This window comes from Hippoglossus hippoglossus, chromosome 15, assembly GCF_009819705.1.
Source record: "Hippoglossus hippoglossus isolate fHipHip1 chromosome 15, fHipHip1.pri, whole genome shotgun sequence".
Taxonomy (NCBI): Eukaryota; Metazoa; Chordata; class Actinopteri; order Pleuronectiformes; family Pleuronectidae; genus Hippoglossus; species Hippoglossus hippoglossus.
This window is the reverse complement of record NC_047165.1, coordinates 8,113,822-8,139,425: the sequence shown is the minus strand read 5'-3', so window position 1 is coordinate 8,139,425 and position 25,604 is coordinate 8,113,822. Positions and strand designations below refer to the sequence as shown.

At 41.4% G+C, this 25,604-nt stretch overlaps 1 long non-coding RNA gene across 3 annotated transcripts in view; it reads left to right on the top strand.

Moving 5' to 3' along the window:
* LOC117775748 overlaps positions 1–25,604 on the top strand; it is an 82,260-nt gene that overhangs the window by 47,671 nt on the left and 8,985 nt on the right. For 2 of the 3 annotated variants that reach the window (XR_004616316.1, XR_004616318.1), the window contains one exon: positions 15,273–16,017. The exons of the other annotated variant lie outside the window; for it this stretch is intronic. This is a non-coding gene — a long non-coding RNA (uncharacterized LOC117775748). Of the gene's footprint in view, positions 1–15,272; positions 16,018–25,604 lie in introns of those variants that run through there. 3 annotated transcript variants of the gene reach the window in all.

Below are 25,604 nucleotides of genomic sequence, written 5' to 3'. Positions count from 1 at the left end.
CGTTGCTTTTGTCTGGAAACTTGTATAGCTCGCACCCTTTCAGACTTGAGAGAGGGAGACGGTAGATCTGCTCATTAGTCCACGGAGCAGCTGGGTTGTGATTTGCAGCCGCATGAGCAATGCTGACTTACACACACACACACACACACACACACACACACACACACACACACACACACACACACACACACACACACGATACTATCCCTAATGCTGTATGTGCTTACAGCAATCGTTTTTTTAATTAAACAGTCCAGTACAATGTACAACCTGGACGGGAAGAGCTGCACTTTTAACTTCCATTTATTTCAGGTCTGCGGATGTTATAGGGAGACCAACAGCAAATAAAGGGAGAATCAATGGGGCTTCATTAAAAGCAGCAGGCAGTCTTTTGCCTGGACACAGCTTAATTACAGTTTCACTGGCGTTTGCTTTAATTGGGGGAAAAGGGAGTGAAGTGGAGTGAATGGAGGGCATTAGCATATCTATCACTGGGAGAGGCCACGAGGTCCTGTCGAACCTGCGGCTATGCATCTCACCCCTAACCCTTCAGATCCACACACACACACAGCCACACAGCCACACAATATTTTGTCAGGTGGTGTCTGTTCTTGTCTCTATCTGATATCTTACAGTAAATACACTCAGATGCACAGTCATATTTACCTTTTTACTGGTGTCTGGTGCACAAACGTATTGGAATGAGGTAGTGTTTCAGGAAACAGGGACACAAACACTGCATTTGAAAGGTATTTACAGGCAGCTGGTACAGTGAATCAGGGAAATAGAAGTATATGTTATCATACTTTTTTCCTGTACAGGGGTACAAATAGAAAAGAAAGGAGAGGGACACATTTAGGGCTGGTAACACATGACAGTTACATTGATAAGGTGCTGAATATCAACAATACTGGCATCTTGTTCAATATTCTAAACTTTTCTACTTTTCTAAACGTTTTGATCAATTGCTTTACTGTAAAATCTTACTATCTCCAGCTGTCACACTATATTGTTGCCTGTTGTGTCATAGTTAACCCATATCAGATTAGCATGTTATATCATGTCCACTGGGAGTTTAAAACCCACCGATACATACATTAAACTTAAACAGCATAACACCTTTTCCACTGCAGGGGGGCAGCCTCAGGGGTCAGCCCAGCCAAGTCAATGTTAATGACCAGAACTCAAAGATTTAACAATTACATGTAAGAGAAATAAGAGGAAGATGATGAACGTGCAGATTATGCAACCAACTTGAGAGGTTACTGGCCAAGAAGTGTTTTTAAACAAGATGTGATTTGTTGATTAAGAAGTTTTCAAATGCCCAAAAAATTGGGTCCAGACATTTTCCAGATTTAGCTTTTCACATATAAGGATTTGAAAACTATGAGGACATTTTAGCTTGTGAACTAGAGAAAAAAAGCAAAGATCCATGTTCTTGTTGTAAAGGTTTAGTTCATCTATGCTTTTGTAAAATGCCAAGTATCCATCTTTATAGTCTAGTTGTACACAAAATAGAGAATTATTGATCTCTTTTATACAGAACAATACTAAGTTTTGTTGTGGACAAGTAACACTGTCCAAAACAAGTCATAGCATCACTTACAAGTATTTTGATAATTAATGTTTTTTCTTGAGTGAATATTTTTGGTTCAGTAAAACGGCTCCATCATGATTTTGTGGTTAGTGTGTGCTATAGCTGTGTCTTTGACAGTGACTGATAGTGAAGCAGGATCAGAGCGTCCTCAGCGGCGCTCTGGTGACAGGTGAGCGGAGACAGTTTGAGTCCCATTCTCTCCCGCAGCAGTTAATAACAATTTGAAAAAGGGTTCAGGGTTAATAACACAATCATTACCTGGATGAGGCCGGGAGACAGCTGTAAGCATGTATGCAGATGGACGGCCGTCATTAATCCTTGTCAAACAAGCTGAATGGGCGTGATCTGAGAGAAGAGGGCACTTCACGGTTTATTCATGAATGAATAACAGCTGAGAGAGGTCCTGCGTTTAGCTTGTTTTGGGATCAGTTTGATGACACTACGGACAACGCTATTTTTGTTCCTATCTGCACAAAGTCAAAGCAGGATCTGTTTTTCATCATTAGAAATTCGGGGTTATAATGCGTCGGTACAAACTGTATATGTTGTGTTGCCTCATGTAACAATAGACGTGACCGACCGAGCACACTGTGAGGTCCTTCATTATTGAACAGATTGATTTGTAATTTGTAATGTTCCCATCTGTCCTAGTTACACAAAATTATGGCTAAACCAGTTAGTAAACACTTTGCCCCATTGTCTGTTGTTTTGATAATCACCCATAATAGCATCCAGCATCAGTATGGTCTTTAAACCTGATTTAGGAGTTAATGGAATAAGAGGGAGAGGCAGTCAGTATATGCACTGGGCCTAATGTCATTAGAAATGTTTGCGGAGGCTAAATTAAATCAGTCGTAAATTGTGCTCTCAAGTAAGCCAGAAAAACCCTTCTCCGTCGAGGAGAGGAGGGGGCGGCGGGGATTCATATTTTAACCTTGCGTAGAAAATGCACTTAAACAGATTAAAATAAAATAGGGACTGTGTGGATGGATGGGAATGGTAATTGCTGGTGCTTTAATGGTTTCCTGTTAGCCAAGTCGGGCTGAAGGCAGAGCTATTTTAAAGTTGGAAACGGTGATTGAGGTCATAACTTTGCAAATCTGGTGATTAAGCCAAAGGGTGCGTGTCACCAAACAGTACATTACACATCTAATGGGGACTTCAGCTGAAAACAGATGTTTGTGTGAAGGGTTTTCGGTGCGTTTCATGCTTTGAGGAGCAGGTGTGTGTGAGTGTGTGTGAGTGTGTGTGTGTGTAGTTGAATTTGTTTGCGAGTTCATGTAAAGCCCACCCATGCGTGTGTGTCTCATTCAGTTTGCTTAATGCTGTCAGTGCAGGCATACTGTTTGTCTGGTTGCATCAGGTAGCTCATCACACAAAGCAGCCCAGACGGTAATGATAGCCGTAAACACTCTGGGAATTCCCAAAACAGGATTAAATTAAGACGGTGTCTTTCCCAAAATCTGACAAAAGGCTGGAAGGAGACTCAGGGTCCATATCATGCAGGATAATGTGGTTATATATCACACAGGATGACATTATAATGATAAAGTTCAGGGGATAAGTGATGCACATTTCTGGTCACTGCGATGTGACGTCTCTGCCTTTTCTGTAACATTACCTGATAATTTCTCTCGTGCTGCACCGATTGTGCACTTTGATGTCGCACAACACAACTGAGAAATTATAATGACACAGAGTTTACACGCATGCACACATGAACATGTTTCCTTCCTTGAACTCCCAGACCCTCGTGGTGTGGCTTTACCTTTCTATCCTGGGTTCACTTGTAACTCAGCACTGTTGGCTCCGGGTAAAACTGCGGCCCCATGCATGCTCATGTTCAGCTATTGTGTAAATTAACAAGGAAAAGTCTGTGCGGATTGAATGGCAAACATGCAGGTGATGACACATCCCCGGCACATACAAAGTATGTGTCATTACTCAATGCCAGTTAAGTTGTCAGTTGAGCAACTGTCTGTGATATTGCTCTCTCAATCTGTGCATTTCTTTCTTTCTTTCTTTCTTTCTTTCTTTCTTTCTTTCTTTCTTTCTTTCTTTGACTCACCCATACTTTGAATGTGACACTCTCATTACACGCTTATAGGAAAAGAGCTATTAAAAGACACTGAAGCCATTAAAGATGAATTTGTTAGGGTGTGGTGGATGAAGAAATGTGAATGTGAGAGATTACTACACCTGTAACTCTAAGCACGCGGGTTCAGTTTCAGGTCCCGACCTCTTATCACCACATCTCTAGAGACCATTGTTTTGTTCATTGGTACAATTGAAACTAAATTCAGAGAAGAAGAAAGTGACACCGCCTTTGAAAATCCCCTTGAATTGTAAAACATCTCTCTGTCATACGAAGGCCTTCACATTGCACGACTGCAACAGCGACAGTTCGTGACGTAAATAGAAAGTCTTTGGAAGAGTGACTCTTTAAAGAAATGTTCTTGCATGCTCTCTGTCGCTGTGTAAATTGAAACCTGGACTGGGTTGTCAGAGAGCCAAAGGTTGATGTCACAAGTGTTGAAAAAGCAGGGCAGGAGCATGTGTAGAATCACCTGTGTTGTTCCCTTTGTGTTGCACGCTGCAGGGCGCATAGCTCAGCGGGTCAAAAAGTGTGTCCGATGTCTGCGCCCTGAGGTTCCCGATCTCCTGGCAGGGAAAGAAATCCCAATATACCTTTTTTTTCTTATTTAACCTCTTTATTGCCTGTGGCTGGGTTTTAATTCACTGGAGTAATCTCTATAACACTTAATTGCTAAGATAATTATTTAAGGATGATTTTGGCAATACCATTTTTTTCTAAATGTGAAACACCAACACTCATCTACATCCAAGTTGTTGACACGTTAAACACCATCCTGCTGCTGCACATACTCACAAGTTCACCAAATCTGCAGATAACAAACACAGTATTTTCTCCTGTTTGAGTAAGGGTCAGTAGAACACATACCTCCACAAAGGCTCTACAGTCCCAAGCTGCACCAAATTTCACACACTCATAGATCAGTTCCCTCAATGTGATTTTCTTCATCAAGCTTCATGAATGATTCCCTGGGAAAACAGACAGAGGTGAAAACATACCCTCCTCGGTGGATGTAATGATACTACCAAGCTTTTTAAGGGATTTTCTTTTCTTATGAATGTTTTGGGTTTGGTTGACAATAACAAATATATAGATTATCACCATTCTTATCTTTTAAGTAGTAGTTTAACACAGTAGTTAAAAACAAGAAACTACATCGTCAAAAAATCCAACACATGACTGTACCAGGCACAACTCATTGGTGGGAAATGCCTTACAACAAGAACGATGGATGTTCCCTAAAAGCTGTGTCACTGAATGACCAAATCTGTCTGTCTGCACAAACTGTCTTAACAGACCCAACTGAAGAAATCTGACTTTGTAGTGTGCAAAAATCTGTCCCCATCTAGACTCATGCTTAGTGATGAAGAAGCAGATGTTTCTCTCTGAAGAACGCCTGTGTCATTAGTTAACTATCGCTACCGAAAGATTTTCTGCTTTCACCTTTTACACATTGTTACACTTGATGTTTCAGAGTAAAAAAAAAACTCTCAGGTGAGTCATGCGTCACAAACACCTTGTTCAGTAACAACAGGCCTAGGTGTGATTGAAGGCATGGGGAAATCCACAGGTAAGAGAAGTCAGCCATGTAGTTCATGTCCCTTGGAAGCGACCCAGACAATGTTTAGGCCCACAGTCAACAACTCCTGTCCTTGCTTATCTTAAGAATGTAAACCTCTATAAGCAAGCGCTTCATCTGTAATTCTATTGTGAGTTGGCCGGTTGTCTCAAAGTGTCTGAATAATCTAATGTAATGCAAAACCAGCTTTGTCTGTGACACCGAATACTTGCGTTAACGCAGGCGTCTCGACTGTTGGCCTGCACTGTGCGGAATGCGCTGGCAGACAGGATGGCTAGACCACACCAGAACCTGCCAGTTACATTCTTTGCGTGATTCAGACGTATCTCTTTCCCCCATCGGGACCGACTTGAGAGGTCTGATCAAAAGACCCGTCATGCTGAGGAGCTGAGATTTGGATGCGAGGCTGCGGAGGGGAGGGACAACGAACTGTTGGTTGTTGTGTTGTTGTGTGTTATTATTTCCATTTGTTGGTGAAAAGAGAGATGAATGGAGGGATAAATGGATGATGGGTGGGTGGGTGGTGGGGAGGAGGAGGAAATTCCCTCGCCTGGATGGAATTGGATGGCGAGGTCGGGGATGGGTGGAGGGAGGGATGGGGGGCACCTGATGTAGAGGGTGCTGTCAGGCCCGAGACAGCGGGGTCTTTGTCTTCTCAATAATCACTTGCTGTACCTCTTTTTTTCATTCCTCCTCTCCACCGGTGCCATTCTACCTTTACTTTTCCAATTCTCACTGCAACTTTGGCACATTGGTCAATTGTCTACAGTCCACAAAAATAAAATAAATAAATAAAAGTAATCCAAAAAAGTCAGTTTAACTTTTATCATACACGTATTATGACCTTGTTTGGATCACTAAATGTTATAAAGTTGTAGTAATAACAATATTACCCCAGTTGTAGATGCAACCAATGCTGTGGTTTGAGCTAAATGCTAATTGTCATTCACAGGGACAATGCTAGGATGCTAATGCTAAGCAGGTTTAATGTGTACTATGTTTATCAACTTGGTTTAGCATGTTACCATGCAAACATTTGTTAATTAGCAATGAAAACTAAGTACAGCTGAGGCTGAGAGGAAAGTCGCACTTGTTTTCTTCACAAACCAAAATATTGTACAACTTGAAACTTTGGCCTGATGGTGGCGATAGAGGAAGATTACTGCAGTTTGTCCTGGCCTTGCATGCTACCATCCGTCCAACAATCAACTAAGAAGCCGTCGGTATAGGATTCATCATCTGGGAATCATGAACATCGCCGTAAGATTTCATCCACTAGTTATTTCCACATTTTAGTTTCAACCAAAGTGGTGGATTGACATTACTGTACGTTGAGTCATTCCAATAGCATAGCTAAACACCTCCGACTCTGAATCATAGGTCCTTTTCAAATCAGCAAGGAATAAATGTTACTTTAGCATTTTGAAGGCAAAGAAAACACATCCTGTGTCAGGTCACTTTATGCAGGTGAGCTCATAGGGCGCTGGAAGATGTTACCTTATACTTACACCTTATACTTTCCATCCCAGGCACACTCTGTACCTGCAGACACAATATGACTGTATCTGTTCATTCACACTTGCCACAGACATTACCAACGGGTCTTTTCATTAAATAAAGAAACTACTAAAGTTAAATGTTATGTAAATTAATGAATGTATGTGTGTTTGTGGTTTTATAGAATTTTACCACCTTCTTCTCGTTCTTGCCAGAGAATAAATGGTTTTAAAGAGCGGTGAATATTCTGTGTCATGTAATATCACACTGGTTTTCAAGCTATTCAGAGAAGTTGTGGCCCATCTGCAGACATTTCTGGAATGTGAGTTTATTCTTCCCAGGTGAGGTGGTCGGTGGACTGCTGTAGTTAAAATAATCACACTGCCATTATCGCACAACCCACAGGAGCCCAGACATAATTTATAACCCACAAGAGCCAGGGACATGACAGGTGCTTCTCTGTCATGAATGGGCAGACTTGTGTTTGATTGAAGAATTCGTTTGGGGTTTTGTTTCTGAGATTTTCCCCTCTGTAATGATAGGTGTGGTTAGAGGTTCTTGTAAAAGCATTGATATTAATGTTAAGTTGGTGTTTTTGATGTAATCTTTACTGTTGAGGAAATACCTGTGATATTTACATGCATTTTTATTTAGTTCTTTGTTTCTTTGACAATTTCCTCATATTTTCATGTAATGTATTCAAAGTTGAATCTATTATGCTAATGTTTATTCCAGTTCTTTCAAAAAGCAACTTCTGAGCTGCTTCCATACCACGACCAGTTCCTCTTTCTTAAATTCACCTGACTCAATCAATTCACCTCAAGCTTTTCCGAGCCAATCGTAAATCATGAAAAAAAAATGACTGAAAAAGTGACAACAGTGACGGTAAATAAATGTTTGTTGTTCCTTTCCTTTCCGTGTTTCCCACCCTCTTTCTTTCTCGACTCTCTGTAATGGATGGGTTATTGTTGGTGCTGCCCTCTGGGCAGGGAGAGTTGTTTACTTGGGTGTAAAGTCCCCCATCCACCAAGGGTCTCTGTAGGGGATGTTCCTGTAGCAGCCTCACTCCTAACCTCCCTTTAGCTCCAAAAGTTAATAACATGGAGGAGACGTGATTTATATCAGCCTTGACACCACCACCAACGAGCCGACTTCTTTGTGCTTGTGGCCTGCTCAACCAGCTCCATTCATCAATAAAGATCACATTTAGAATTCACTCCAAACTCAGTAGATGGTGATTTAATTTCTGGAGAGTTTTTCTAAATAAAAAGTCGCCCACATTCCGGGAAGTGACTTTAGGCAATACGAGTGGATTTCTTCTGTTATAACCAGTGGAAAACTTTTGCAAGAGATGACGCCACGAGATGTAAAATATAAAAATGTTAGAGCTAAGATGAAATTCTATTTTGTCTTCGTGATTTTGTGAAATTATACATTTCAGCCACAGACAAGATTGAGAGGGATTAAAAAGACTGTTACCATTAGTTTTACAGTTAAGCATTTCAACTGCCCATTCACTGTGAAGGTCATTGTCATATGGACTCTCAGATGATGACATTCATGCTGAACTAAAAGCCGTTTGGTTGTGGAACTCGCCTTTAGAAAGCCTCTTAATTCAAAGCTTTGTGATTTCGTCTAGACTTTGCTCTTCCAGTTCCATTCAGACTTTATTAACCAGAATCCGAATCGTGTTTATTGCCAAGTACGTTCACATGCAAGGAATTTGGGGGGGGCGGTATCAGGGAGGGTTCTCTCACCTTGTTGATAAGGAGAAGAAAATAAACTGCAGCTGGCTTTATAATGTTATACCTTTTTAAATACACGTGTAACATAGGTATCTGTAAAAATCCCCATTGAAATAGTCACACATCACTTTTTTTCAGCATTGCATATTCTCTCCATTCTCTTCAAGCCATTCATTTGAAGTAGTCATATGAAAAATTACAAATATTTTTACCTTCTCTAATTCTAATTTCTCATGTACACGTTACCTGAATAAACAAATTAGCACGTCACTGTGATGAAGGACTTGTTCATTCGCGTTGTTTGGATGTGCACTGTATTATGACCGTATTTCACTTGTTCTAACAGGCCTTTTAACTGGATACCTGGAGTCGAGATTACACAGTGTCTCGTTCAGGAATGAAAAATGAGGAGTTCATGCTTCTTGGCAGTAATAGTTTTGATATTAGGTTTTTTAGAAAGAAAAGATCTCAGCTCTGACACTAATCCCTGTTGTGTCAGTCTGTGGTTGCCAAATGATAGTATATCATGTGTGTGTGTGTGTGTGTGTGTGTGTGTGTGTGTGTGTGTGTGTGTGTGTGTGTGTGTGTGTGTGTATTCATTCTTTTCATTTTGGAGTACATTTTGTCACTGTAACATAAGCTTTACAATAGAGACACATGGCCGGGCTGCAAGATTCAATTTACCCACAACTGTTTACAGCTGTCAATATAGGGACCAACACCACAATAAATGCATTAAATTGCATCTGGCCTCGTGTCACGGTAAATAAGGTGAGTGGACAGGGTGTGTAGGTGAGGCCGGCTCTCACTATTATCACACGGCTGTGTCTTAAGGGTTGTCTGGGCTGCTGTCCATTGGATTTAATCAGCCTCTATTACCTGCTACCCTTTTCACAGTTAAAATAATCACCCACAATTACTGACATAAAGGGGAGAGCTGACATGAGAGTCCGAGGCAGAGAAATCACAGACAAAGTAATCTCTCTCCACCTTGGTTGCTTACACAGCTTTTGATGTTTTAGGGCTGTGTAATAGAAGGATTGTGGGGTATCTGGCGTGACCCCTCCCCCCCCCCCCCCTCTCCTACAGTGCTAACGGTAGATATGGAAATGCCCTTTCACACACACACACACACACACACACACACACACACACACACACACACACACACACACACACAGAAAGAGTTAAATGTACAAGATAGACAGAAAATGCATGGTGTCACAAATACAGCACATATACACTTGCATAGAAAAAACATATTTAGAGTTTATATATTTCAAGACGCATTAAATCACATGCACATACTCAGACACGCGTATGCATGCTCACACACATGCATTCAGTGCACACACACGTGCACATGGACACCCACTGCCACCATTAACTAAGAGGCACGTACATGTTGCAGATGAAAGAAGAAGTGAAAATAATTTAATAATTGACCACCTCTAAAATGAAGAAAACAGAACCATGAGAAAAGGGGGCATTGTGATCTACTTTAATCCCCTGCACGCTGCCGAAAAATAAGAGACACTATTAAATGTACCTTTGAAATAAATGGGCCCCAATTACCGAGATGGCGGCGACTCTCTAATGAAGCTTTTGTCAAGGCAGACAAACATGGTGGGGGGGACACTCAAAAAGGCGGGTGAGGAGCAGGAGGCAGATATACAGGCAGAATCATTCAGAAATGATCTTTTTCATGAAAGTTAAATTCACATAAATGTTGGTGGTGGTGGCAGTGGTGGTGGTGTTGTGATGCAGAGTCCAGACAAAGCAGGAAAATTGAAATGTGCCTATTTTGAAACATAAATATCGAGTGATGACAGTCAGAGTGGTGAGCAGAGAGTGAAAAATGACCCACACAATTAAAACAAATATGCTGCACGTAGACAATATGAACATTAGCAGCAATCATTACCAGGAGGGTTGCTCAGTTACATTAGCTGTTATGTGTTTGGGAAATAAGTCATGTTAAATGGGTTTAGGAGAGTTGTTTTGATAATGGCATTTTGTTGAATCTCTCCTTTTTAATTATCGGGTCAGAAGGTAGCAGCTCAAACTCCTTCTCTTTCATCCCTCTTCACAACAGTGAGTGCTGCTGACCCTGCTCACAGCAATACAGAACGCTGTGCCATGTAAAACATAGCCTCAATTACTTTTGTTGAAGCTCTTTTCCTGAGAGCAATTTGCAACAAAGAAATGCAGTGATAGCATGAAAAGCAGATGAATCAGGTGTTACCAGCTGGGATTATTTGCCTTTTTTGGAATTTAAAAAATAATATTTATCGGAGGTGTAATAAAATCTCAAAATAAGAAAATAAGGTCGGTGTCGTCCGATGACTCTTGTACGTTGATGATACCGATCTTACTTTGCAAAAGTTTGCTCCTCGGGATTTATCGATCCAGGAGAGCACCAGACCTTGCACACGGAGCTCGTGGAGGGTTTTGGACACAACAGCTTGTCAAAGGGTAAAGGTTAAGGCCATGATTGTCTGCCGTGGCCCAGACAGAGGTCAGCAGGTCTCAGTCAGGGTTAGGACCCCAGGTGACCCCAAGTCTGTGCTCTCAGTTGCGTGTTGAATTCATGTTTTTGTAGACTTTGCACCGCTGTCATTGCTGCTTCCCTGCTTTGTTGCAGAGTGAGGACACAGTGAGTGAGACAGAGACATTTGATTCATATTCTGTTTGGCCTGGGGATCTTCTAAAGCTAAAATAACCATATTTAACATTGTTGGATCATCTTGATGACATTGATAGTTTTACAAGTCGCTTTTAAAAGTGATTTTGAAGGGATGATTTGTAGTATCAGTTTTACACATTACTACTCCGCCAAAATCTCAGATAAGTCTATTTGGCTTTCCTTTATTGGAGTCTGACAATTATTTGTTTATCAAGACTAATAACAGAGAGTTGCGTTCCCACTGAAAACATAAGCACCGTGTAGGAGAACAAGATTTTTATGTCTTAAAGAAATATGAAATAATTCCTGATTTTGCCCTCATCAGAAGTGTAAAGAGGGAAAATGTTGATACTACGATTAAACATACATATAGACAAAACTGAGCATGTGAAGCCAGTATGAAGAAAACATGCATATAAGTATAATCACATAAAAAATCCCTACATTATCTTGACAACTCACTTGGAGCATATCTAACAGGTTAACAAGTGAAATGTAAGCTGAACACATCATCTGCAAAGCCGCCATTTCAGTCTCAGCTGGTGCGTTAAACATAACAGAGTATAATGTGTACTGCCACCCTACTGTACTATTCATTCCTTCATTACTATTTTATATATGCGTATGATTAACACTCATTGCGTGGCTCAGCTCCCAACCTCTCTGTCGGAGGCCTCCACTAAAGACAGCTCAAGCTTGAGAGACTTTTTTTCTCAGTCATTTAAATTTTTACACTTCCATTTACCCGCCTTTTAATTTAGCGTATAATGATGCCATTAGAACAAAATCCATCTGGAAGTTCTGTTGGGAGCGGTTAATGTTCCATGGCTTTTTGCTGCTAATGCCATTGCGCCTGCATTGGCAACAGATGCTCTGAAAGCAACAGATACATTCTCGCCCAGCATCATTACAATCATGCCCATGTCCAGGATAAATGTTGCTGCTTGTTCAGGACTATCATACCTGCAATGGGACTGTAAAACACAAAGGATATACAGCAGACTGTATCGCTGCCAGTGAATTGCAATTTTTCAAGCCGTTTATTCACGAGCTCGGGGTGTAAAAACGTGTCTCTTGTTCCAGACAACGGTGAAAGGCCGTAACTCTTGAAGAAGTAAAGCCGAGGGAAACGAATGGGAAAAGTTCAAGCTTTAACACTGAGCGTACTGTACAGTGTTTTGTCGCAGTAAAAATCTCAACTTACATCGCTTCTCCGTGCTATTTCAGAAAAATGTCCCACCCATCAACAAACACCCTTGGGCAGTTAATCTTCCGTGATCTAAAAACTGGAGTGAAAAATTGTTTTCAGTTGTTTTTTAGGTGATTAAGTACAACGGATAATTAAGTGGAATAACAAACAATTTCCTCCATGGAGTATTGCTGATTAGCGGTGCTCCCCAACGATGCCGTGGCCTTTTTTATCCTCTCTGCTTCAATTATGTTAATGCTAACTTTCTCTCCCAGAAATTATTGTGATTAATTTTCTCTTGTTTTGAATTACAATTGCGCTGGCTGCTAGCACTTTAAAGCATTCATTAATTCCCAATTAGATTGGTGGGCTCATTTGCTCCAGTGCTGCTTGGTTCTGTAGCACTTTGTGTTTAATGTGCTAATTGGGCGAGATTAAAAACAACTAACCTCTTATGAGAAGAGAAAAGTTATTCAACGGTTACATTAACATAATTTATCCCAGGATGCTTAATTAGACTTTGCCACAATAATCATGACAACTGGCTAACAACTGTTATCAACAGTTGGATACTAAAGCTGAAGTAAGTTCAGGATTCAGTCGTAATGGATGTAGCACATGTTGGTTTCCTTCGGTTTTGAGCAGCTTGTTAATGTGTTGTCTGTGCTTATCTCCAATCATCCAACATGTCTAAGACAGTGCGGTGTTTCTTCGATTTCTGTACTCGATGTCCCTCTTGTGCTTTGTTACAACCACTCGAACAGCATTAACAGCTCACTACTCCATTTACCCAAGACTTGGACTGTCTCTAACTCATTTACCACCATCAGAGGATCGGCGCTTCAGGCAAACATGAGTAGGGTTGGATGTAAGGAAAAAAGAATGCTTTCATGTCCCGATGTGATCTCCTCAAATGGGACCTGGAACCTGGGAGTGAAATATTGTTTAGCTGTCTGATATCGCACAAGCTTTTTCATCATAAGATGAGAGATGTGTGTAAGGCTGAGAACTGGTCCTGAGAGGTTTGGTAAAGAACTGGGGTTGTCCACATCAAAGAAATACAAACCTTGATCATTGCATCTTCCAGAGCTCGGTGTGGGGTTCTCTGGTCGAAACTTTTTTCAGATTACAGAGTCCTTTCATCGATAACTCAGTTTGGCATTCGGGAAAATATCATCCAAATTTTAAGGTTTTTAGTTAAGTGCTTATTTAGTAGCATTGCTTTCCACCTTGCTTATTTACAACCATCCGTGTTCTCCGGCTTCACGCTGCACGACATCTTCCGATAATGCGAGAAATATGTACGTAATTTCAATAATTGTTCATTTTATCTAATTCAAACTTAGTGGTTGTGTTGCAGGGGGCCTAAGCAAGTTCAATGGCGAATTTGGTGCAATTTCGTCATGCAGCATGTTCAGTATTAATACATTTTAGTTATACAGTCAAAAAGGGCTTTGTAGATTCATCAACATATCTGATGTTATTGATCACGACTATGACACTGATTCTCCAGTTCAGGGTTCTGGGTACTGACTCGAGCTGCACTGAGCTTTGAATAAACAGGTGAACAGCTTTGTGCAGCAGTGTGGGCGTAGAATCAGGATAAGAAGAAGTATAAAAATGAAAAATGAAATCCTTTAAAGCTCTAAAGTAACTGAAATTACTTGGTAAGGATTAGGGAAAGAGCATAGGTTGAATTATAATTTTGAATGATATAGTTGACATTGAATTGCGTAGAGTTCATGTTGCTGTTTCTAACCAACAGTGAAGGCTGTTTCTTTTAACTCTGACCATGAATCACTCAATGACATTGACCACATGTTTATTATTGTAACCATATTACAAGTTAACATAGCACTTGTTTTTAACCCAGACTACAATCTTCCACTAATACAAGTCTGGTTGTTTTTTTGCCAAAACATAATCAAAAGTTTCACATCAGAAAAACGATTTCATTATCAGCAGGGACCTTTAAGTCTATCTGTGTCTTATCTACTGCTCCGATAGGTCACTCAGAGCATATAGAGACAAACTACCTATATGGTTGTTCAGGGTGCAGGACTTTGTTTCTTCTAGGCGTAAAATTTAGTTTCAAATTTTTCTTAATCAGGAGTGTGTAGTGGCTGCATATGAATCATGTCAGGTGTCCTTGTAACATTGCAACATTAGATGACCCAAAAGGAAGTGGAACATGGGCCCTACTGTGGGTTGGTATAATGACATCTGGCGTGAATAAAAACTATCATCTCAGTTCGCATATTGCTTTAACCTCTTTTATGTCTCAAGTGCTCGGACACTGGCAAAATTTATTAGCAGCCTTTTAGAATTACAATGCAGTGAATATCATCCTATCTAGTGTTTTGTTCAGGTAATTCGTGGAGCATTTCCAACAGTACTGAAGCATCAAGATGAACACCATTGTGTCTTCTGTACAAATGGACACTTACTTATTTCATTGCACACTTTTCATCTATATGGAAATGAAATGATGCGCTCTCAAGCCTTGTTTGCTTGTTTGTGTCCAGCGCGGACAATGAAAGGAAAATAAGAATTGCCTGTGTGCTGAGAACTTCTGTAGCGGCAGCTCTCTTGCATTATTTCAGGGCAAGAGGATATGAGGGCCGGATAAAAGAGATGTCCAGATGTCACAGGCAGTCTAAATTTCTCATTTTGGTGAAGATCACACGCTTTTTCGAGGGTATGATTGCAGTGTTTGTGCTCATATGTGCATGCTGCTGTAAAGATGCAATAATTTGGCTGTAGCGTTTTAATCAAACAGATGATTCACACTAGTGAGGCTCTGGGAGATTGAGGGATCAAACATGTCACATGGATTCACGATGAACATAAACAGTGGCGTATCACGTGTGTTATTATATTACAGGTGCATGTTGTAGATAGAGGAAGAGAAGCATCTTCAGACCGTCCAGCTCCATCTCCTCCATTTCCTGCCTCAAACAGGGGGACAAAGGGACCCTTGTCTGCTGGTCATGCCCAGTGCCACTGGGAAGTTAAGGCGGGGAGAATTAGGAAGGGGCAGGAACCGAGCTCCCAACTACAAGGTAACAAGGGAAAACCAATCCCTCCTGGAATTATCCTGATACTGGAGACACAGGGCTCACCAGACAGCGGATCAATGTGTCTCTCCGGGGAGGAGAAGGAAGGAGGAGGGGACCAGAGCAGGATATTGCACCGAAGAAAGTGTGCCACACTGTGTCCAAATTACCCCCAAAGTTGTAGAGGATCCTGTTACCTGTTCAGATGTTTTAGTTTGAATGTTCACTTGCCTGCTTTGGCTGTGTGCCCATGCCACACCTACCAAGGAACCGGCTTTGGAACCGGTACTACAGATTACAATGGCACAGAATTGTCCAATAGGCTTTGTTCTCTTGAGGTCTACCACAGAACATAAAGCACAAGTCAAGCTGAGGTGAATGAAAAAAAAATTCTCTTAAACATTAAAACATATTGGCAGGAATCTTGCTGTAGTTTAACTGCTTGTACTTTGGTTCAGATTAGAAGTATTCTACCTAACTGCAGTGTCTTTAATAGATGGCGACATTTCAAATACCAAACCACAGATCCAGTCATGTGGTTGTATGGGTCGGCCATAAATGTGGGAGTTAAACATTTGGTAATGGGTACATTATGATTTCACATAGATTTAAAAGGTAATTGATTGTTCATTGACGGAAACACAAAAACTGCCTCATTGATAGAAAAAACTTGGGTCATGCCCAAACCATCAGTAATATCTGCAAAGACCACAGACCTATTTATTTCTGTGAGACCACTCAAAAAAGTGCAGTCATCCATCCAAGAAGTTTTTAACTTGTCATCTGGCAACATACTGTGTTGCTCAATCAAAAATCACTTTTGTTCAAGCACACATTCTTGGAAGATGACTTGCTTACTTACTAATGTGACCACAGTGGTCCTGATAGAATGATCATCATTTTGACAACTTACATTTCCAAGTTTGTTGCTTTCCCAATAATCCCCTTGTGAAATGTCTAGAAAAGGTCAGAGTGAGCCCAAGTGAGAATGCAGCCACAAAATGTCAGAAGATGCACAGCATACGAGTCGGCATGAAAAGGAGTGAAAACATGTGGAAGTTGCTAACAAAGATGTGAACTTAGAAAGACAACAAGACGCGAGAACTTTTAACGATAAAATTAAAAAGAGTTAACCTGAAAACACCTCGTGTGTTTTGGTTTTCAAGGATCTAACACTCAACCGACTTTCTTTGTGTTTTATCGTCTCACTGATTTGTGTGAAGCCTGGTAGGAGGCCTCCCCCGTGGGCCACCACTGACCACTCTAAGTAAGTTGTATTTATCATAAGCAATTAGAAACACACTGTAGCTTCATGAACAACGATGGTTCTGCTTCTAACCCTACTCCTCGCTAACAAAGTTTTCTCTTCGACTGTTTCTCCACCACTTTCCTCGCCCGGAGACTACCTGTTAACCTTCCTGCACAAGCAGATTCAATAAGACCGCGCTTCTCTTGTTTTCCTTTATCCACCAGCACACATTGCTCTTCCCCTCGCCTGTTGTCTGCCTTCCTGAAAGCATTAGGTATCCTCTTTGAGCCAACGTGCATTGGAAATGAAAGAGTAAGACACTCTTGGTCCTCGTCCCTCCAGCTGCCCCCCGCCCCCCCAAACACACACACACACACCGCCGTCCCACCCTTACAATGCACTCTTTTCTAGTGCCATGTTTTGAGCGAATGTCATCATCCAACATCCATGAATGAGCGGAGCACGCCGCGTCACATATTGATCCACTCCCTTTGTGTGGCCTCCCAAGCTTGGGATAATTAGCATCGTCCATTAGAGACTTTTCTGAGCTAACGTGCCCATTAAGAGTCAAAGCTTCTGTTCTTTTTCTGTGAACATTCATTTGGCCTGGATTTTCTTCTGTAAAGAGCATAATAAGGGAGCGGTGAAATTATGTTGTGGACCGACGAAAAGTGGAAAATATAAAGTGGGTGTTTAAATGCATTAAAAGGCATGTAGCTTTGATTAACACCTTAGGTAGCTGGCAGCTTTGTCCATGTGCTGTAAAGGATCATCTTAGTAAAGAGCAGAGCTATCATTTTGAGTACGTTTTAAAAAGGTGCTTTGTGGAGGCCTTTTTTCTCCTCATAGCCAAAATGCAAAACTTCTCTTTGGTCACAATGATTCCAGAAGTAACCTATTAGCAGGTCTTCGTGATTTTTGAAATTTGCCTTCATAAGGTGAAGAATTTGAGGGATTTGTTAGCAACAAAGCTCCCATTTCTCTGGCTCCTGTTGAAGATATTAATTAAAATGTGCACGGTAACAAATCCAAGAGGAGAAAGAGAAGTTTTCTGATGACAGGGTGATAAAGTGTTAGGAGATCCAGCTATTCAGAACACGAACAAGTAGAATATCAGAATATGTTGATACTTGATGGAATTGTTCCTTTGGTGGTCCAGGCCTGAGTATTGATTGCAACACAAGAGGTTCACATCTACTTGTTTACTTTCTCTGTTTACTGTTTGCATTCCAGTGGCAGACAAAGATATTATTTCTCAGTTGAGGACCCTAGAAAAGCGGCCGCACTGCGCTCAGTGTTCGACCCCGGCACCCAATGAAGCGCCGCTGATATAATGAGAAACTGTGAAGGGAAAGTACCGCAGCCAGTAGAGGCTCTTGGCGAGGCATCCAAACGGCGGCTTTCGCTCTCGCCCCGGCGGATGGCATTCTGGGATGCGTGCGTGTCATGTTGACCTTACTGACCATCAGCTGGCTAAGAGGGGAAATGAGCGCGGTGCATGAGAAGGAGGGAGCACCAAAGTAAAGTGCTCACCCTGAGCCATTATGATTAACCATCAGCAGTTTTTGTGTAATCATCGGCAATGTGCACACAACAGACTCCTGCATGGAAAGAGCTGCAGAGAAAAATCAATCACATTATATTACTGTAGACGTGCTTTATTGACCTCTGTTGGTGTTCACACATTTCATACTTGATTTGTATCTACTGGCGGACGTTTAGAACAATGTGGGCAATTTGGACAATGAGGAAAAACAGGGCAGCATTTTCAAGCCCGGAGCCCGTGCTTATGGATTGAGTGCTGCTTTACGAAAAAGAGCGACCTATTTAGACGCACTTCCTGCATACATTTCGTGAAATATCCAGAAGCGGCGCATTGGAGCTGTGCCCTCGTTCGGGCCCATCGGGGATTATTTGTAGTTTGGACTGACTTTGCAGACAACAGTAAATAAGAGTTGGATGTCTCATTATCTGAACACCAAGCAGTGACAGCTGCATTCATCCAAAATGCATTGTATCTAAAGGTTAAGAGAAGTTATGAGAAAAGTAATGTATTATTAAAATACCTTTCGGAGTGAAGTAGCCTCTGATATATTTTCCTTGGTAATGAAAGAAGGATTCGGTAGAAATGTAATAATTTGGAGGTCCATTTCGTCAGGTCTTTATTCTCCCCCTCTCTCTCTCTTCAACAATTTATCCGGGGAGAGTGAAGAGCTCACAGCCAGCGAACAGACAGTAAACATTTTGTTATAGTCAGAACCATCTCTTATTACTGTTTTTTCATTAAAAAGGAAGCCTTTCGAAGCATTCAAAGCATTTCGGCAGATGAAGATGCTTCACAATTTTCTCCCTCTCACCCTCTTTCTCTCCTCACTATACCTGAATCCTTTCTCCTTTTGATGCTGTTAAGGGAGTAATTGAGTGCAGAAAATGGCTTGGCTTATTTGGACTGAGTCTGATCCAGAAATGATTAAAGCTAAAGGGGCTTGAGGTATTCAAAGAGAGAGAATGACAGAAAGAATATGGTTAATGCTTTTTCTTTTTTTTTCTCTTTCTTTTCCCATTTTGTGAGGAGCGAGGGAGACAGGAGGGGTGGTCAGGCTGAGCATTGAGCAGCCAGACAGGTTGGTGTTCGAGAGGGATTCGGGGGGGCTCACAGAATAGCCCCTACTCATACCCCTATTAAAAGCATCAGGATTGTCAGAGACGGTAAAGACAGGAAATCACTGTAAGAAATGAAGCTTCTTTTACCAATTACTGAATACCGAGTGCACACCTTGGAGCTCTTTGTCCTCTGTAGCACCAGCTCCCTGTCTCTCTACCCCCTCTTCTCTCTCCCTTTTTCTTTCTTCCCGCCTCTCGCTCGCTCGCTCCCTCTCTCGCTCGCTCCCTCTCTCGCTGGCTTACAGCCTTTGAGTCCGATGCATTAGCGCCAAGGCCCGGAGAAGAGGCAGCGTTTTTCAAAGCCCAGTTGGACTCACTTCTAGCCTGTCGTTGTGGCTCCTTTTCAGGCTTTTATTCACAGACAGTAGGGGCAGGTCTGAAAGAGACGCCCTCAACCTCACCACTCAAACATTTATCTCTTCCCTTTTTTCCCTTGCTACAGCAGAAATGATTAGCGGAGGGAGCCATTTACTGATCCGCGGCACCTTTTCACGCAGCGTGTTAAAAAATAAAAAGGGAGCACATTCAGCTCGTCAGATTAACACACACCTACACACTCGCTCATCCGCACATGAACCTTCAAACACACACGGGGCATACACGGGCGCAGTCTATCACACAAATCTGTAGCATTCAAATTGTGTAGTGGTTATAGGTGACAGCAGAATTTTTTACAAATAAAGTCTCTTTTATCTTTTCAATAATTAATAGTGTGTGAGCCTGTAGTGGAGGAGGTGTCAGGTCATTGAGTTTGGATAGATGGGCTCTGCCGTGCCCTCTCACCCCCCCACCGTGACTCCAGGGACCTATAAACACCTGGAAGACTGGCTCTCCATCCCATATTGACCATGTCAGTTAATTACTTCCCAGTTAAAACAATACCAGATAGCTAATGTGGCCAGTAGAGACCATTTAGTGCCTGTGGTCGTGTGGGGTTGTAGCCTGTTTGTGTGTGTGAAAAGCACAGCGGCGCTCCAATACGAGTCCACGGGAGCTATCTTAACCCATTTTCACATTATGGGTTCTGCGAGGATTGTTGCTGCAGATGCGGTTATGGTGATAGCCACTGGTAATGGTGTCGTTAAAGAAGATATAGCTGCCAAATTATAGGTTCACAGAGCATATTTGCCAGGGCTATAGCTGCCTTCAGGATCCATAACGTTGTTAGTGGGTTTTCATAGACCATGCTGACGGATGCTGTCGGCTTGTTCGGGGTTTGCTCTTATCAAGACACATGAGGATATTATTATGTAAGATTACTCATTTTGGAGGGATTTAACTCAGGGTCTGTTCTATGGTATAGCCGCTCCCCTCGCACCCCAGCCCCGCCCCTGCCCCACACCAATCCCTTTACATCGTCCTCCGCTCATCTGTCATCCACATCCACTGGCAGACAGCGGGGGGGACACTTTTCAAATCACCCAGTGTTTTGCCACGAGCGTTATGTTGTGATGCTAATAAGATTTTCATTCATTTGGAAATGTATTACTTCATTTTTGCTCCATGCATGAGTACAGGTGTTTTTAATGGTTTGATATTTTTAGGTTGGTGTTAATGTCAACCATCAGGAAGTTGCCAGAGTTGACAGCGTGTGTGTGTGTGTGTGTGTGTGTGTGTGTGTGTGTGTGTGTGTGTGTGTGTGTGTGTGTGTGTGTGTGTGTGTGTGGCATGAGGCATCGCTGCTCTCTGGCAGCCATTTGCAAGGTTAATGTTGTAGAAAACAACATCCATCTCGGAGCTCCCCCCCTCTCAAAACAGTTTCATTAGTCCTCGTGCTCTGACCCCTCTTCTTATAGTGTTGTCAAATGTGACATGCATCATATTATAGGTGAGCGATGCAATCAATAAAATTTCAAAGTCTGTGCTGCTGCCAAGTTGCCCGGCCCGGTGCTCGCAGCGTACATATTTTAAAACACAGGGTCAAATTGGCACCGTATATGTGCCGCCTGGCCGTTTCCCATTCATCCCAAGTTGGCTGATAAATAAGACAGGCTGAAGGCACTGACTATCAATAATAATAACAGAGTGGGTTTAGTTCGGGACCCTGTGATGAACGAAGCTTGCTCGGTCTTTGCACAGCTTTGTTTGGTGCTGACACATCGGTGTTCATATGGTGAGTTCGCCTCAGACAAACACTCTGATTCAGAGGATTGCATTAGTTAAACAAATATACAACTGAATCAAGACTGTGGCGCTCTCCATCTTGCTCTGCACTGTTTAATATGCTCCTCATATTTAATCCTCATTGAACTGAAATAATGTGCAGCCGCATAATGTCCTATTACTCATCCTGTGTATTTAAAACAACTCTTCCAGGTTCCTCATAATGTTGTATAAACAAAATGTCAGAACATTTAGTATATACCAAGAATTTGTAAATAAAAGTAAAATGATTGATTAGATTTCTTTGTTAGAATGAGAAAAATATCCAGTCAAGTCTAAAGAAACTGTAACTGAAACATTCTATGGTGATTTATGCTTAGATGTTGGAGCCTTGTTTATATTTACAGTAAAATGAATTTTGAAATGTGTGGGGCTGCAGCAGGTAAAGACATTGTCTGTCCTTACAGAGGTAATCAGCTTGAAACTAGAGAATACATGGACAGTCCTGGATTTAAGCTGGTTTCTTTGTTTTAGGGTCCGGAGTATAGACTGATATGTGATAACATAACATCTTGCTGCACAACAAACCATGATATCTTGCATAAATCAACAGCTGTATGAAAAATACATGACAATCCAAACAAACTAAATTACCTTAATTATAATCAGAAAATGGATGAATATTCATCCTATCATGCATCATTATAATCATTATTATTTGCCTCCCACCAAAAAATCCTAGAATCCCATTAACAGATAAAAAAAGACAAAAATATGGACAAATTACTACAATCCCACAAATACACACTTTCTGCAATGGAAATCGGGCGACTGGGTTTTTTCTTTAGACTTGGCTATTTTTGATTATCTTATCAAATGAAAATGTTTCTTTTACCAAACTGTGAAGGCAAAATGTATTATGTGTTATAATGAGTGAAAGTTGTTGCGGTGTTGTATCGAATGGGTTTTTTTGTTAAGCAAGAAATGGTTCTTGCGGGGAAAAATAAATATGTACATTTACCTCCCGTAATGATATAAAGTTATTCGAAAAAATATGCACTGTGTACATACTCCTTGTATATCTGCTGCTGGACTTCAGTATACTGTCAGCTTAACATTGTTATTTCCCGCCTGGACTCTGTCGAAATATGCTTCTTCTTTCTGTGCGTTTGTCAAATGTGTTTTTTCGAAATGGACAAAGCAATGGAGTGTAGGTCTCATGTTTAAACAAAGTTAGAGTCCGACTCGTTTGTGAAATGACCTGTGGGTAATCAGGAAGTAAAATAAGCTTAAGCCTGAGCCAATAGAAATGGACAAAAAAGCACTGATAAATTGCTGAGCTCATTGTCAATTCCATACTCAATTGTGGCATTTTCCAGGGTAAATTGAATTGTGCATTACAGTCTGAATATGCCTGACTTTGGGGGAGTGATACATTTTATTTTCCCTCTTTTTCCCCCCCACAGATGTGGCCTGTGAAAGCCTCGGTATTGCGGTGCTTTCAGTGAAAAGGCCATCTTTAGGACCTCTTGATCAATCTGTGACCTTTAAGTACATAGCCATCTCGTAAATAGGAGGGTGCGCTTACAGAGACTTCAAAAGCAAGGGGACCCGATAATTTCAAAATGGAGCGGTGTGGAGTGGCGCTGGTGGGGAGTCCATAAAAGCCTGCCTTGTTCTCCACACACCTCCTCTTTGCTCCACAACAGCCAGTTAGGGTAATAGCTCAAGGGAGAAAGGGGACGAGAGGGAGCGGGAGGAGGAGGAGGGATTGATGGAGGGAGAGAAAAACAGGTAATTACTGGTAATCATTGGTCGAGGAAGAGCTGATGATCACTACAGTATAACAGATTGTACTGTTCCAGGTTCAAAAACACAGAGGAGACCGGATGTGATGCTGTCGGCAGGTAACGACTAAGAAATTAGTTGGTAACCTTAAACTCCCCCCTCCGCGCAATCATAGAGAAACTCTCTTTCCCTCTTCCTCTCCTTTTCTCCCTTTCTCTGTCATCGAGAGGAGTTACATAAATCTCAATGTTCCACTCAATAAGTACTGTATAAGTAGGGACTATGGGTCCTTTATTATATTACAATCTTTTTTATTTAGATTGGACATCAAGTAGAGGCAAGTAGCTGTGGTTCAACAAGGAGACAGGGGGATACAAACAGAAATATTAGCGTGAGAGGCAGAAGCACTCGGAGTTTGTGGCTTGATTTAAAGCGGGAAATATATATTCATGAAATACTTCTGTCTATTGTCTGTCAGAAATGTCTGTTTAGTTAAGATAATTCACTCTGGCTTTGATTTAAACTGAAGCACTGAGTCAGATTCAGACTGTGTCCACCAGGCGATGAAAGCCCTGCAATGAAATGTGTTTTTTTCTTTCTTTTTTAAATCCATATCCTGCTACGACACTCTGGTGTAATTCCCCTGCAAATAGCTTCAGTTTTCTGTCCGGCAACATTATCAATTTTCTGCTAAAACCATGTAAGTTAAACACAGAAATACAACATTAATTAAATGAAAGTGCCTGTAACCATTTTGTAGAATGTGCCTCAACCTTTTCGAGAAATGACTGATTTGATTGCCTTGATTACTTTTATTTTTTTTTCACCATAGCATCACATTTTTGTCCTTCACGGTCGTAGATGAGAGAATTACAGTTCGGTGAAGTGAAGCCAAGCAGCAGATTTATTTGAGAAAAGTCTAACTTTTGTCTGGTCACACAAAAATGAATGTGGAATGCAAACTACTGAAAAATTTTACTTGTATCCTGATTTTTTATTTTTTTTTCCAGAACAAAAGCCATTGTTACCTCTGACAAGGAGGTTATGTTTTCACCTCTGTCCTTTTGCCTGTTGGTTTGCTTGTTTGTAAGCAAGATTTCCCAAAAACTACAGGACTGATCAGCATAAAACTTGGTGGAAGGGAGCGGTATGGGTCAGGGAAGAAGCCAATAAATTTTGGTGCGGATCATGGAAATGTTTATCAATTTTGAAACATTGAGAGATATGGATTTTTAGGGTATAATTCATAGATCTTGATGGAAAAAATCGGTCTTATTTAGGGAACTGCTATCTATGAGTTTGTTCAATTTGGTGCAGCTTCGTTGAATTTAAGGGGACCATGAGGTACGGGTATGCGCTCTACTGAGTGTGATTCGAGTTCAAAATGGACTCAAAGTATATTTGCGGTTGGTTAGGTTTCAGAACTTGTGCAATTAAAAATCATCAATGCGGCTTTATTGTGGCACAGAGTATCACTTCTCTCTCTCAATGATTTCTTACACAGCCCTTCGATGAGCTCCAAGAAGTGTAGACTTTAGCAGAACCAGTGTCACAGGGAGACTTATTGATTTTGAGCAGTGTCTTCCTTGGGCTCCGTGCGACTAGACGGTGGCCTCATCACGGTGGGAGTCTTTAGCGGATCAATCGGGAGCACTTGCACCACTTGTACCTGTTTGTAACTGATAAGACAACACATCAGAGAAGTGATAATGATTAGCTGAGGATAAACACAGCAAATCAACCTGCTGCAGAGGAGAAAAGGGAGGAAAATATGGATTATCCATTGTTTTTACAACACAAAATAAAGCGGCTGTGCGATTGTGTTTCAGTCACTTACTCACAAATATCAATCAAATTAGACTCTGAGATACTCAATGGCAGACAAACATTCACAATCAACAGCAGAAACCTAAGTCCTGCTGCTCAACAATGGGCTACGACCTCTTCTTGGGACTGCGTGACAATGTCGACTAAGTGGCCGTGTTGTTGTGTCACTTAAGACTCATGAGATCATTGTAGTTTCCTCCACGTCCCATAATGGTGACATGGTGAGCCCATATCCTGATCCGGCCCCAGCTGAAAAGGGAGTCATGAGATCATTCAGTCTTGACCTAGATGCTAAAGAACATACCGGAGATGACCCTGCCAGACACAAAACGGTTTATATATAAAAATGGAGGCACGGAGCATTTGAATGACGATGACCTTTTAATGGAGGAAGAAAGGATTTTTTTTTTTCTGAAAGACGAGGCCATTAAACACAATTGAAGTCACTAACGGACTGGGAGTAGTGTTTGAGGGCAGAAGCCTCTCATGTTGACACGTGACAGGGCTAACTGTTGTCATGGGAAGCACA